Genomic DNA, 12,166 nt, shown 5'->3' with positions numbered 1-12,166 from the left:
TATTATTACATGGATTAATATTCTGATGTACTGTACTGTTCTCTGTACTGTTGATATTATAGTTATTAGTGTTGTGTTATTATGTATTATTATTAGTATTGTTATTACATGGATTAATATTCTGATGTGAGCTTTGTTTCTGTACTGTACTGTACTCATGTGTACTGTGCTGTTCTGTGTATTGTTGATATTATTGTTGTTATTAGTGTAGTGTTATTATTGTTTATGATTATTATGATTGAAAGAGCATGGCAAGGCGCAGGAACAGTATATTGTACTGTACTGTACTCATGTGTACTGTAGTGGACTGTTCTCTGTACTGTTATTAGTGTTGTGTTCTTATTTATTATTATTATTATGACATGGATGAATATTCTGATGTACTGTACTGTTGTCTGTACTGTTGATATTATAGTTATTAGTGTTGTGTTATTATTTTTTATTATTATTATTATGACATGGATTAATATTCTGATGTGAGCTTTCTTTCTGTACTGTACTGTACTCATGTGTACTGTACTGTTCTCTGTACTGTTGTTATGATTAGTGTAGTGTTGTAATTGTGTATTATTATTATTATTAGCGTTCTGTGGCGTGTGTGTGTGTGTGTGCGTGCCATTTCAGCTGCATCGCGAGGCGATACAAAATCCCCCCCCCCCCCCCCCGCGCACGCGCGCACGCACACACCACACACACACACACACACACACACACGTGTCTGCAGTGACACTGCGTTGTACACAGCTGTTCTATTTCTTCCGTAGTGACTGGCAGAGGCAGTGGTTAACACTGGACGCAAATCATCCAGTGTTAAGCAGTCATCCAGGATTCATAGAACCATAGTAACATACGTAACTTACGTGTTGTGTTGCATCGCGTTGTTGCAGCGTGTGCGTGTAGTGTTGGTGGTGTTGTTGTGATCCATATATGCGCCGCGGTTCGTCCCGATTGTACCACGCCAGGTGTCGACGCGGTCGTGTTTGCATGATTGTAACTGTATGTAATCGCGGCGCTCGCCATCCAAGTTAGAATCAGTGTAGAAGCTGTGTTGTTGTTGTTCTTCTTCTTCTACTGTTGGTTTCCGGCAGGCTGTACACGTGTGTGTGTGCGCGCGTGTGTGTGTGTGCGTGTGTGTGTGTGCGTGTGTGTGTGTGCGTGTGTGTGTGTGTGTGTGTGTGTGTGTGTGTGTGTACTGTGTAACTTCCGGTAGTGTTGCCGGAAGTGTGAAAGGTAACACGAAACACGTGGGTCACGTGGTGGGGTTTTGAGCCAGTGGGAAGGGGTGATGTAGTGTTGCCAGGTCCACGTATTGTAAGCGAGTGGTAGTGTGTGAAAGTATAGGCTGTAGGAAGTCAGGGTTTGCGGCGTTGTTTACATAGACGTGGCAACAATGTTGGCGGCGCAGCCACTCTATGGCGCAGCCAATGAAAAGAGTGGAATCACGGGATGCAGTGTTGCCAGGTCTGCGAATTGTAAGCGAGTTGTAAGTAGCGTGTTGAATGGCATTTTTTCTGTGGTTGTTTTCATAGACGTGGCAACAAATTAGGCGGGGGTGTCGGTGCTTGTGGCGTGTTTGTGTTTATTATGGATAGTGATATTGTTTGCGAGTGTGGACGGGAGCCGGCTTTAGTGGCAGTGGGATGACAATGTTTACGCGGTTGGTGTTGAATGTGGTCGTGCGGCGCGACATGAGGAGATAGCCGTGGATCGACGCGGAGGGTAAGTGTGTGACGTGTTAGTGTGTTGTTGCAGTGTGTGTTGCAGCGTGTTGCAGCGTGTCAGTGACGTAGTAGCTGGTGCCTTTTGTTCCTGTGCGTGCTTTTGGGCACATGTTTTCAATTGTAATATAGGATACAAGCCGCACTGGACTATAAGCTGCATAGAGGCCATAACCGGCCATAGAGATAGATTTAGAAGGTCCCCTAGTGGTCGTTAGCTGTAAAAATCCATACATTAGCCGCACTGTTGTATAGGCCGCAGGGTTTAAAGCATGGGAAAAAAGCAGCGGCTTATAGTCCAGAAATTACGGTACCTGCCAGACGACTCGAGTAGGATACAAAGGCTGAAAGGCATGCATTTACATTCCAATGGGTGATTGAGGGTCGCGCTCTACCTAGCCTGTGATTTCACGTTTCTTCAGGTCTAGACAGTGTAAAGGCTTTCTCGCTGTACATTTTAACCTCGCTGTACCCCCCCCCCCCCCCCCCCACCCCTCCTCACGAAACTGAGGGTGTCCGTCCCCCTCTGTCCTATAAGAGGGTGTGAAAATGACATAACATGTCCCATTACAATAAGATTTATTTTTCTTAAACTATAGGCACTGTAATATTTGAACAAATAACAACATATAGTATGTAATCTTTCTCTACTATCAGGCACATTCCCCATCTCCTGGAAAACAGCCCATGTATGTAACCCCGCTGCATAAAGGAGGAGATGGAAGCGACTTAAATAATGACAGACCGATCTCCAAGCTATCACGCCTAGCCAAAGATTATGGAATCCCTGGTTAAATCAGGTTAAAACATTTCTCTCTGAACACTCTGTTCTAAGCCCACATCAATCCGGTTTTAGAGAAAAACGCAGCACAATCCGAGCCACCACCATAGTAGTAAATGACTCAGCATCAGCCCTAGATAACAAAATGCATTGTCCTGCTCTATTTGTGGATTTATCAAAAGCTTTCAACACTGTTTCATTCCCTACATTCCCTTCTGTTGCAGAGATTACACCGTATTGGTTTTTACACACATATCTACAGTTGGTTGTAAAGGTACTTGTCTGAAAGACGTCAGTGTGTAAATGGCCTCGATCGTATTTAGTATATAAATAATATCACCTCATATTTGAATAACTGTAGCTGTCATCTCTACGCAGATGACGGTCATTTATTGTACTGCAGACTATACAAGTTGCAATGGAAAACCTACAACTTTCTTTTTAATGTCTTACAGGATTCTCTTATTGGTCTCAGATTGATGTTGAACATCGAGAGATGAGAACTGCCCTGGCATCTGTTCTTGTATAAAGCCATGCTTGGAGATTGTCCTATAGCTACATCTCATCATTTCTGGAATGGGACTGGACCCTACCACACCCGATCAAGTACGTTTCCCACATTCAAGGTGCCCAAGGTCCAATCTGAACTTTGTGGATCTGCTTTTAGTTTCTGTGGCCCTAAAATAACCTGCAGACTACATTGAGGTAACCAATGAGCCGTTTTATGTAACATTTTTTGATTTTTGTTTTAAATTTGTCTTGGTTTCTATTCAAGTGAAGATAGACAGGAAAGAGGGAGAGAGAGAAGGGGAGAGACATGCAGCAAAGGTCATCATGAACAGGACTCAAACACGCGACACGCGAGCCTATATGTGGCATGCGCCTGGACCACTAGGCCACCGGGCACCCAGAATACATTCTTTGAACAATGACTTTGCACGAAACAAACAATTAAATCTCAAATGCACCACGTCAGGGGCCTTAGAAGCTAAATATAAAAGGGAATCTCTGTAAAGTATGCAGACTAATTTATTAATTACCCACAAATTATTCCAGTGTACTGTAGGTATGTAGTTGCTAAATACATGGTGCATGCACCATATACATGAAAAGTATTAATTGCTATTCACCCATTACATCTCACATGTTCCACGATTTAACAACATTAACACTATATCCCTATTTTTGGCAGGTGAAACAGTCAAATAGCCGATCCACACATGTTTTGAACTTGTAGATTGTCTATTTTTGCTGTTCATCATATGACAAAGTATATACAGTAGGGCCCGGCTTAAGCAGTTAAGTGAAGTATTGATTGATTGATAATTTTATTAGATAATAAGATGCAAACAGTACAGGGTACAGTAAAGCACATTTTGGTCCAAAAGGACGGCACCGAAGAAAGACCTTGCATTCTTGTTTCCATTCGGGTCCCATGCATTCATTCACAATAACAATAATAACAATTTAAATATCTCAAAAAAGGGGGGGGGGGGGGGGGGGGGGGGGGGATAGAGTTGTGAGGCAATCATCTTCTCTTCTATTGACCGGATGATAGTGAATTTTCAGTCCTTTCTTAAAGGAAACCAGTGATTTGCTAGTTTTGAGGGAAGGGGGCAAGGCAGTGTTGTGGAAGGTGAATTTTCAATTTACCCACATTTGTTCTAAAAGTGGATGGCACCAGATCATTATTCAAGTACATCAGAAGGGTATAAAGGAAGGAAGATAAAGGCAACGCTGGTGTTTGTCTTTAACCCCCCCCCCCTTCCCCTCCCACCCCTCCCACTGAACTTTCATTTTTGCACCAATTTCATGTCCTGGTTAAGCCCCTGATGGATATCCCACCATGCGAATTGCTTCCTTAAGAGGCAGTGTTGTATGGGATCTGTCTCCGCCTCCCTGAGCCCGTACGCGTGCCTTTGATCAATGTTTGTCACATTCACTGAGTTAACTGTAGCCTGCAGTGCACACCTGCGACCTGGCTGGAGAGATTTTTCCACGCCACTGTTCATCAAGCCAGAACTGTTTAAACCAGCACGGGCTCTGTGGTTTGTGGTGCATCTTCTGCACAGTAAAATCCTCTGTGCTCGTTCAACTCTGAGAGTGTACAAATGGACCCATAAGGGTTCCTTTTGGGTCCATTTGAACACGCTCGGAGTTACAGATGGATAAATTATCACACTAACACAATACAATACATTTATGTAATTAAACTATTAGCTACTGTATCCCACAGTCCTGGAACTATTTTGGATTCTAAGCAGAAATACTGTTTGTGATTTTAATGGAAGCACAGAATGTTAAAATTGTATGATTAATGATTATCTGGAGGTAATTAATTCAGGAGAGTGATTTTAATCACCACTGGGTGTGTGTGTCTGCAGATTGTAACCCAGAGTAATTTTGACTTAAAGCTGCAGTTGCCAGTCTGTATTGGAACCCAGTTAAACTAAAACTAGTGCTTGTTGCCATTGAGCTAATAGAGCCTGCCTGCTTGCTCAGGGGATAAACTGAATCTTGACCATCAGGTAAAAATGAGTGTCGGATTGCTTTGTCTAGGGGAGACATGACCTTTGACACGATCTAAATGTCTCAAAGAAGTAGGGAGACGACAAGACAGAACCATATGCCTATGTATTAACATACTCATTTTATTGATTAAGAAACGGTTACATAGTGCCGCTTTAATGATATGTTTGATATCAAATTGTAAATTGTAAATTTACAATTTAGGCATTTAGCAGACGCTCTTAATCCAGAGCGACTTACATTAGGCAAGAACAAAAGCATGGGAATACATCACATATATAAAATGCATTTATCATGAAACATGCGTAAGCTAAGAACGTAACTAGAACATATCTATATAATGACACTATACATATAAACTATACATATAACTATACTATGCTATACATATGTACTATGAGGTGCTATGACTACATACAATGCAATTATTGTGCTGTCTACATGACATGCTATAAGTCTGTTTCAAATGCTATCTAAGTCTACAAAAGTGCTATCTAAGGGGGTAGGATAAGTGCTATGGGCCATGATGGAGTCTGAAAAGGTGGGTTTTCAGACTACGGCAGAAGATTGGGAGTGATGCTGCAGTTCTGATTGCAACGGGGAGTGCAATGTACTGTATATGAATAACCCTGGCAACCATTATTATGTCCCAATTTCTCTAATGTTTTTTCGATAATAGTTGGTCTACAAGCTCACAATGGGTTTGTAGTGCGACACAATATATAGGACTTAAGTGTAATACACCTCTCTCTTTTGTTTACATATCATTTCACCATTCCCTGCAGGTTGCACTGAATTATTGAACATAATGTACAATACATCAACAAATATGTATTTGTCTGCAGGGTTATTCATATTATACAGTACATGTGATAACATCAAACGTAAATTACCAAACATATCATTCTCAAAGGAAATGTATTTATTTAATTCAGTCTGTACCATAAGCAGGATGTATAGCTATACAAATGAATGATCAAAAGCAAAGGAACATTTTATCTAGGTTTCAATTTCCTGGCAGCAGGGAATATTTGAATCTATGTATATAATATGGAGACAGATAACAGATACCTGCCTTTTCCTGAGGAACTGATTATCCAGAGATTATCTGACAGATTGCCCTCTCATCTACGGCAACACGTTCACACTACGCAGCAGTGTGTATATACAACTGGAGTATTGACGGTCTGCAGCACCACTCCAGCCTCCTGTGCTCAAATGACATTGACACTGATGTGATGAGTTTCAATCGGCGCTCTCTCACTGTCACCTGTTCAGTCTAAAAGGGCAACTAGAAATGTGTGGCTGTGTGTCATTTGATAGAGTTGCTAAGATGAGGAATGAAGTCACCGCCGTTGGCCTCTGCTTGCACTGCCATACGGCGTTATCCAGAGCTCATTTTCCAGCACTACTCTGCTACATAGTCATTCTGCAAATTCCCTTTAAACAAGGCTCTATAGCAGGGGCTCCCACACCTTTTTGAATTGAGATCTACTTTTAAAATGACGAGCTCAACAAGATCTACCCAAAAAAAAGGAGAAAATATAAGAAACGGATAAGAAAAATCAGACGAGTCTGAAGTGAGTGGTGCAACAGCGCCCCCTGTTGGTACTCTAAACATAGGAATGGACATAGGGACATTGCTGTTCCTTGGAGTGGTTGCACCACTCAAAAATATTAGAAACGTATAAGAAAAACACACTTATAATGGGAAATGAGACGGGAAAAAATTGTCTTCCTCCCATTCTGTATGGAAGTGGTCCTTTGCCTCGCACATTTTTATACAACTAAAGCTGTAAAGGGAGCTGACAGGCTCTCAATCAAGTCTCCTCAATTCAAGTGACAGATGCCAAAAAGAGGAGGAGCTTTGTGATTTTTTTTTTTACATAATTATGTTTTAGGGGAATGCCATGTGGTCTACCTGCACAGCCTTTGTGATCTACTGGTAGATCACGATCTACCTTTTGGGCACCCCTGCTCTATAGTCTAGTCTACACTCTACACTACAGTCTACACCAGCTAGGGTCTTCAACGTTTTTTTCCAGGCCAAGGATTGTTTTCCTAGGTTTCATAGATGGCTTCATAGGCTTGTTAGACGGCACTGTCAAGCGTTGTGTTGGATTCATGTTAATTAATGTGTATTTTCACATGTGACATTTAAACACTTAATGTGTATTTTCAGACATTTAACCACTTAAACTGTCAATAGTTGGTAGACTTGACCTTTCACTCTGTATTTGGCCTGTTCTTTCTACTTTCCCTCTACTACTCCAAACAAACATCATAGCCGAAATAGCCCATCTACAAGCTCACAAGGCGCTGTGAGCTTGTAGATCTGCTATTTTGGGTTCACCTCAGAATAGAGATGTCATGGTAGGGTGGTTAATGCAACAAAAAAAAAACCCTATAGAGTGTCGCAGTCCCACCCTCTCGTGAGACCCGGAAAATAAATGCCCGTTCATTTTCCTCATAGACTTTTCAGAAAGTATTTATTTAAAGACGTTTACGCCGCGGCCAAGCCAAATCTTGTCGTGACAAATCATGAAAATAAACACAATGTTTTGGGCCAAACAAATAATTAGAAAGTAGAAAAAAACGGCAGGTTACTTTTTTTGTTGTTTTTCTTCTTTGTAATTATTTGTTTGGTCCAAAATATTGTGTTTGTTGTCATGATTTGTCACGACTCGAGCTGGCTTCGTACGACGCTTAAAAGGTCTTTAAATAAATACTTTATGAAATGTCTATGAGGAAAATGCATTGGGATTTATTTCCTGGGCCTGGCGTCGTCATGAAAGGGGGCGGGACTACGACGCTCTATAGGGGTCCTGTACCCCCTGTTTCAGATCCCCAGTCTACATGGTCCCTGTCACTGCTAAGCGCTGCTATTGGCCTGCGCAGGGCGGAGACAACCACACTTCTCCTCCGATACGCATAGAGTCACCAGCTGTTTCGTTTCACTGGACAGCTTGCAGGCGCCCCCCAAAATCAGCTGCTGCCCTTCCCATAGGCCAACGCTGCCAATTGTGTTTGTCGGAGCGTCTGCCGCCCGGCCAAGCCGGAGGCACCGCAGAGGAATCAAACCCAGTCTCCACAGTGGTGGGCGACTGCAAAATACAGAAGTGTATGGCCTCACTCAGACCTTTACTGCATTGCTGTATGCTTGTTGGATGAATGTTGTGTAGTGTCATGGCCGCCCCAATGCATTTCCAATGGAAGTCACATGGTTTGTAGTCCACATTTTGGACTACAAGCTGTTGTATGGCTTTCGGCTGTGTTTCGACTGCGCCCCTCCCCCTCATACAACACAAATGTTGTGTCAAACTCCCATTGGAAATGCATTCGGGCGGCCATGACACTACACAACATTCATCCAACAAGCATACAGCAATGCAGTAAAGGTCTGAGTGAGGCCTAAGGGCCATATCTGTACAGTAATTACTGAAGCTTGTAATGCATAAAACAAGTGAAGAGTTTGGCCTAAGAAGTGTGATAGAGGAAAGAAAGATCTTGGGGTCAGCAAGATCAGTAGGGATTGATCATGCTGCAATGTTCCTGTCACTGCATATCAGCATGAGATCTTGTGTGTAAAGTTGACATTGTGGCCTGCGGGTGGTGCTAGCGAAAGATCATGGTCTCTAGGGTTCATCCTATTGGGACTAGTATGAAGGTGCACGTGCATTGCACCTTCATAGCATAAAAATGGTACTCAATTCCTCCCTGCTTGGCTCTTAGTATCAACTAAGTCTCTGCTCGCCTCATCTCCAGGGGGGTGTACTTGTACATCAAGCTGCCTCATGCTACAGAAACAGGAGATAGGCTTGGCTACATGGCTCAGCAAGGCTTACTTACTTACTATTGGGACGACTATAAAGGTGCACAGCTAATTCCAGGGCAATCCATCCAGTACGTTTTTGAGATATCCTTTTTGGGGAGTTTTGGACGTACTGTAGAGACCAATGAATCAACTGATCGTCATTGCCATCATTGCAGCCCGCCGCTAGTATATTTAATTATACTATAGAGCGTCGCAGTCCCGCCCTCTTTCATGACGACGCCAGGCCCAGGAAATGATTCCCAATGCATTTTTCCCATAGACATTTCAAAAAGTATTTATTTAAGATTCAAGATTCAAGATTCAAGAATTTATTTGCCATGTCAACAAGTTGATAGGAATTTGTCTTGGTTCATACTCAACATATACAGACAACCATAGATACAAAAACAAAAAGGACAATAAAATACAAAAACCAGCAGCATAGGGAATTACATTCAGTTTTTAAAGTGCAATATGCATATTGCTACATACATACATCTAGTTCAGATGTCTAATGGCTACGAGGTAAGTGCTATCTCTGAAGCGAGATGTTGAGCTCTTGATGCTTCTATATCTCCTGCCTGATGGGAGGAGATTGAAGAGGTAATGTGCAGGATGAGAGTTGTCTGCAATGATTTGTTTTGCCTTCCTAATTATTCTGGTGGAATAGAGTGAGGAAAGTGTAGGGAGGCTACATCCAATGGTTTTTGATGCGCGACGTACTACTCTTTCCAGCTTCGATTTGTCTTGAGAGGTTGTGTGACCAAACCAGACAAGCATGGAGAAGGTAAGAACACTTTCAATAGTGGCCCTATAGAAGTGAGTCATTTAAAGACGGTTACACCGTGGACAAAGCCAACTCGAGTCGTGACAACTCATGACAACAAACACAATATTTTGGACCAAACAAATAATTACAAAGAAGAAAAACAACAAAAAAAGTGTTGTAACCTGCCGTTTTTTTCTTCTTTCTAATTATTTGTTCGGCCCAAAAAATTGTGTTTGTTGTCATGATTTGTCACGACTCGAGTTGGCTTTGTCCGCGGCGTAAACGTCTTTAAATAAATACTTTTTGAAATGTCTGAGGAAAATGAATGGAGAATCATTTCCTGGGCCCTGGTAGGGGGCGGGACTGCGACGCTCTATAGCTATAAGCCTAATTTGTTTGCTTAACGACAAACACACGACCTAAGGCTAGAATCTGGTTGTTGTATATCTAGCATGCATCACAAGGGAAATTAACAATCAGAGATTTTGAAATGCTTTGCATTTACTGTCACATTTAGTGAAACCTGGATGGTCTATTCCACAGTCCAATCAACCTGTTTACCATTTTCTTAATTGGGATCTACGTATATGAGGCAATGCTATTATGTTAAGAGGTATGCAATGAATGCTTCTGTCAAAATCCAACAAACAGGAAAAAATAAGTAGAAAGAAAGAAATGGAGCATTCTGCTTTCAGAGTGGAGCAAAAATGTATTGTAGGGATTTCATGTGTTTGGTTGGCAGGCATGCAGGTGAAATGTGGCAAATTACTCTCAGTCTAACGTGTATAATAAAAAGTCCTCTGGCTTGTATGTTTGTTATGTTATTAATTTACCATGGACATCACATTGGACGAACCAGATGCATTGCTTACAGTGTTTATAGCATGCCACGAGTGCTAGTTTTCAACACCTGTCCACAGGAGGCTTTTCTAAAATTGAACCAGTAAGACGCCTGAGGGCGAGAAGTGACCTCGTCCTTTAGGGCGAGGTCGCCCTAAAGGCAGTCCTTTAGGGCGACCGCCTCGTTGACGGCAGACTGCTGGGCGAGCGCTGGCGCTTTGGCATGAGGGGTCAGATCAACATGGAATGAATTATTTACTGGCAATAGAGGGTATGCGCGTGACATCATCACTAAACCCGGAAGTTATCCAGGAATGCCTACTGAGTGGCAAAAAACTACTTTCTGGCCTTGACAGCCCAGACATCCACACAGAAAAGTCCTATCTGATTGCATTAAACAACGTTAGACAATGTTAAACTCACTTTGCCTGTTGATTTGCCACTCGATGGGCCATTCACTTTAAGCATGCGCATACCCTCTATATAAGGAGCATGTCTTGAGTGTAAAGGGTTTGATGAGGTCAGATCAACATTTGGAATGTCAGAACAGGTCAGCTCCATATAGTATATTGAGATCTAAGGGTGGCAGCGCCGTAGCGGGGACATTCTCTTGTGAGTGTACAGGGTTTGATGAGGGCCCAGGTAGTACCGGGCCTTAATTTTCGAGAGGAATATAGAATAGAGAGAATAGAATAACTTTGGGGCAGAGTTTTAAATTTGAATGGACAGGTATAAGTCAAGAGGGAGAAATCGAAGAGGAAGGATGGATGGGGAAGGATCAATGTATGGAATGTCAGAACAGGTTCTGAAATATATCCAATCCATATATGGAGATCTAAGGGTTTGAGGTTTGAGATCAGATGTAGAGTTGCTGTCCAATAGTGATGACATCAGGGATCTCCATATATGGGCTTAACTGCGACAGCAGGGTCACATTTACTATGACATCAGGGTCTCCACATCTCCATCCCTGATGATATCACATGATGTCATGAGACCTGGGCACCATATATGGTGACCGACAGCCGACACACTGATGATGTGCACGACACGCTGATGGGAAACGCTCGATTCCACAGTTAACTGTGACCTTCTGTCGCAATAACACTATAGTCTAAAACCCAATCAAGTACAAAACATAATATATGATGGCTTGTTTAGATCTAAAGAGAACAGTTTATTGTCACCATATGGAGGGGCAGCTAGCCTGCCGACAAGCTTAGAAAGTTAGAACTTTGGCTGACATACACACAATGCTCTGCTGCCATCTGGATGAAAGGGAGATCTGAATGCACTGCGAGATGCTGGGAATAAAGTGATAATTCTGAAAGCACAACGAACTAAGAAAAGGTCCAATCATGGCAATGCTCCAGTCAGAGACAGATTCCAAAGGTGCCTGTTTGGATGTTTGCACTGTTCTTTTCTGTTTCAAAGGAACATAAAAATACGCCTATGTTAATCTACAATAGTAGTGTCTGAGGTACTAGTGTATACCACTGATTGACTGGGAATGAAGTGTTATTTATATTTTAATTCTAATTTACATGATTACTTCTAATACTATGTGTTAGGAATTAATTGAATTACGGCAATGTGCTATTTATTGTGGAGATCATTGGGTGTGTGGTCATTACAGTTACTGAGGGTCACCTTTTATGTATTCATATCTTTAATCCTATTATATAAAGCATAATATTGGTGCCCTTTTCTGCTAA

At 42.1% G+C, this 12,166-nt stretch overlaps 1 long non-coding RNA gene across 2 annotated transcripts in view; it reads left to right on the top strand.

The window, feature by feature from the left end:
• Window positions 1-12,166, top strand: part of LOC306936667 — a 69,413-nt gene that overhangs the window by 19,105 nt on the left and 38,142 nt on the right. The window contains exons 1-2 of one of the 2 annotated variants that reach the window (XR_013791519.1): window positions 2,726-2,773; window positions 2,955-3,105. This is a non-coding gene — a long non-coding RNA (uncharacterized lncRNA). Of the gene's footprint in view, window positions 1-2,725; window positions 2,774-2,954; window positions 3,106-12,166 lie in introns of those variants that run through there. The other variant, XR_013791518.1, reaches the window with a different exon arrangement.

This window comes from Electrona antarctica (assembly GCF_951216825.1).
Source record: "Electrona antarctica genome assembly, chromosome: 14".
Lineage (NCBI taxonomy): Eukaryota > Metazoa > Chordata > Actinopteri > Myctophiformes > Myctophidae > Electrona > Electrona antarctica.
This window is presented reverse-complemented; position numbering and strand designations above follow the sequence as displayed.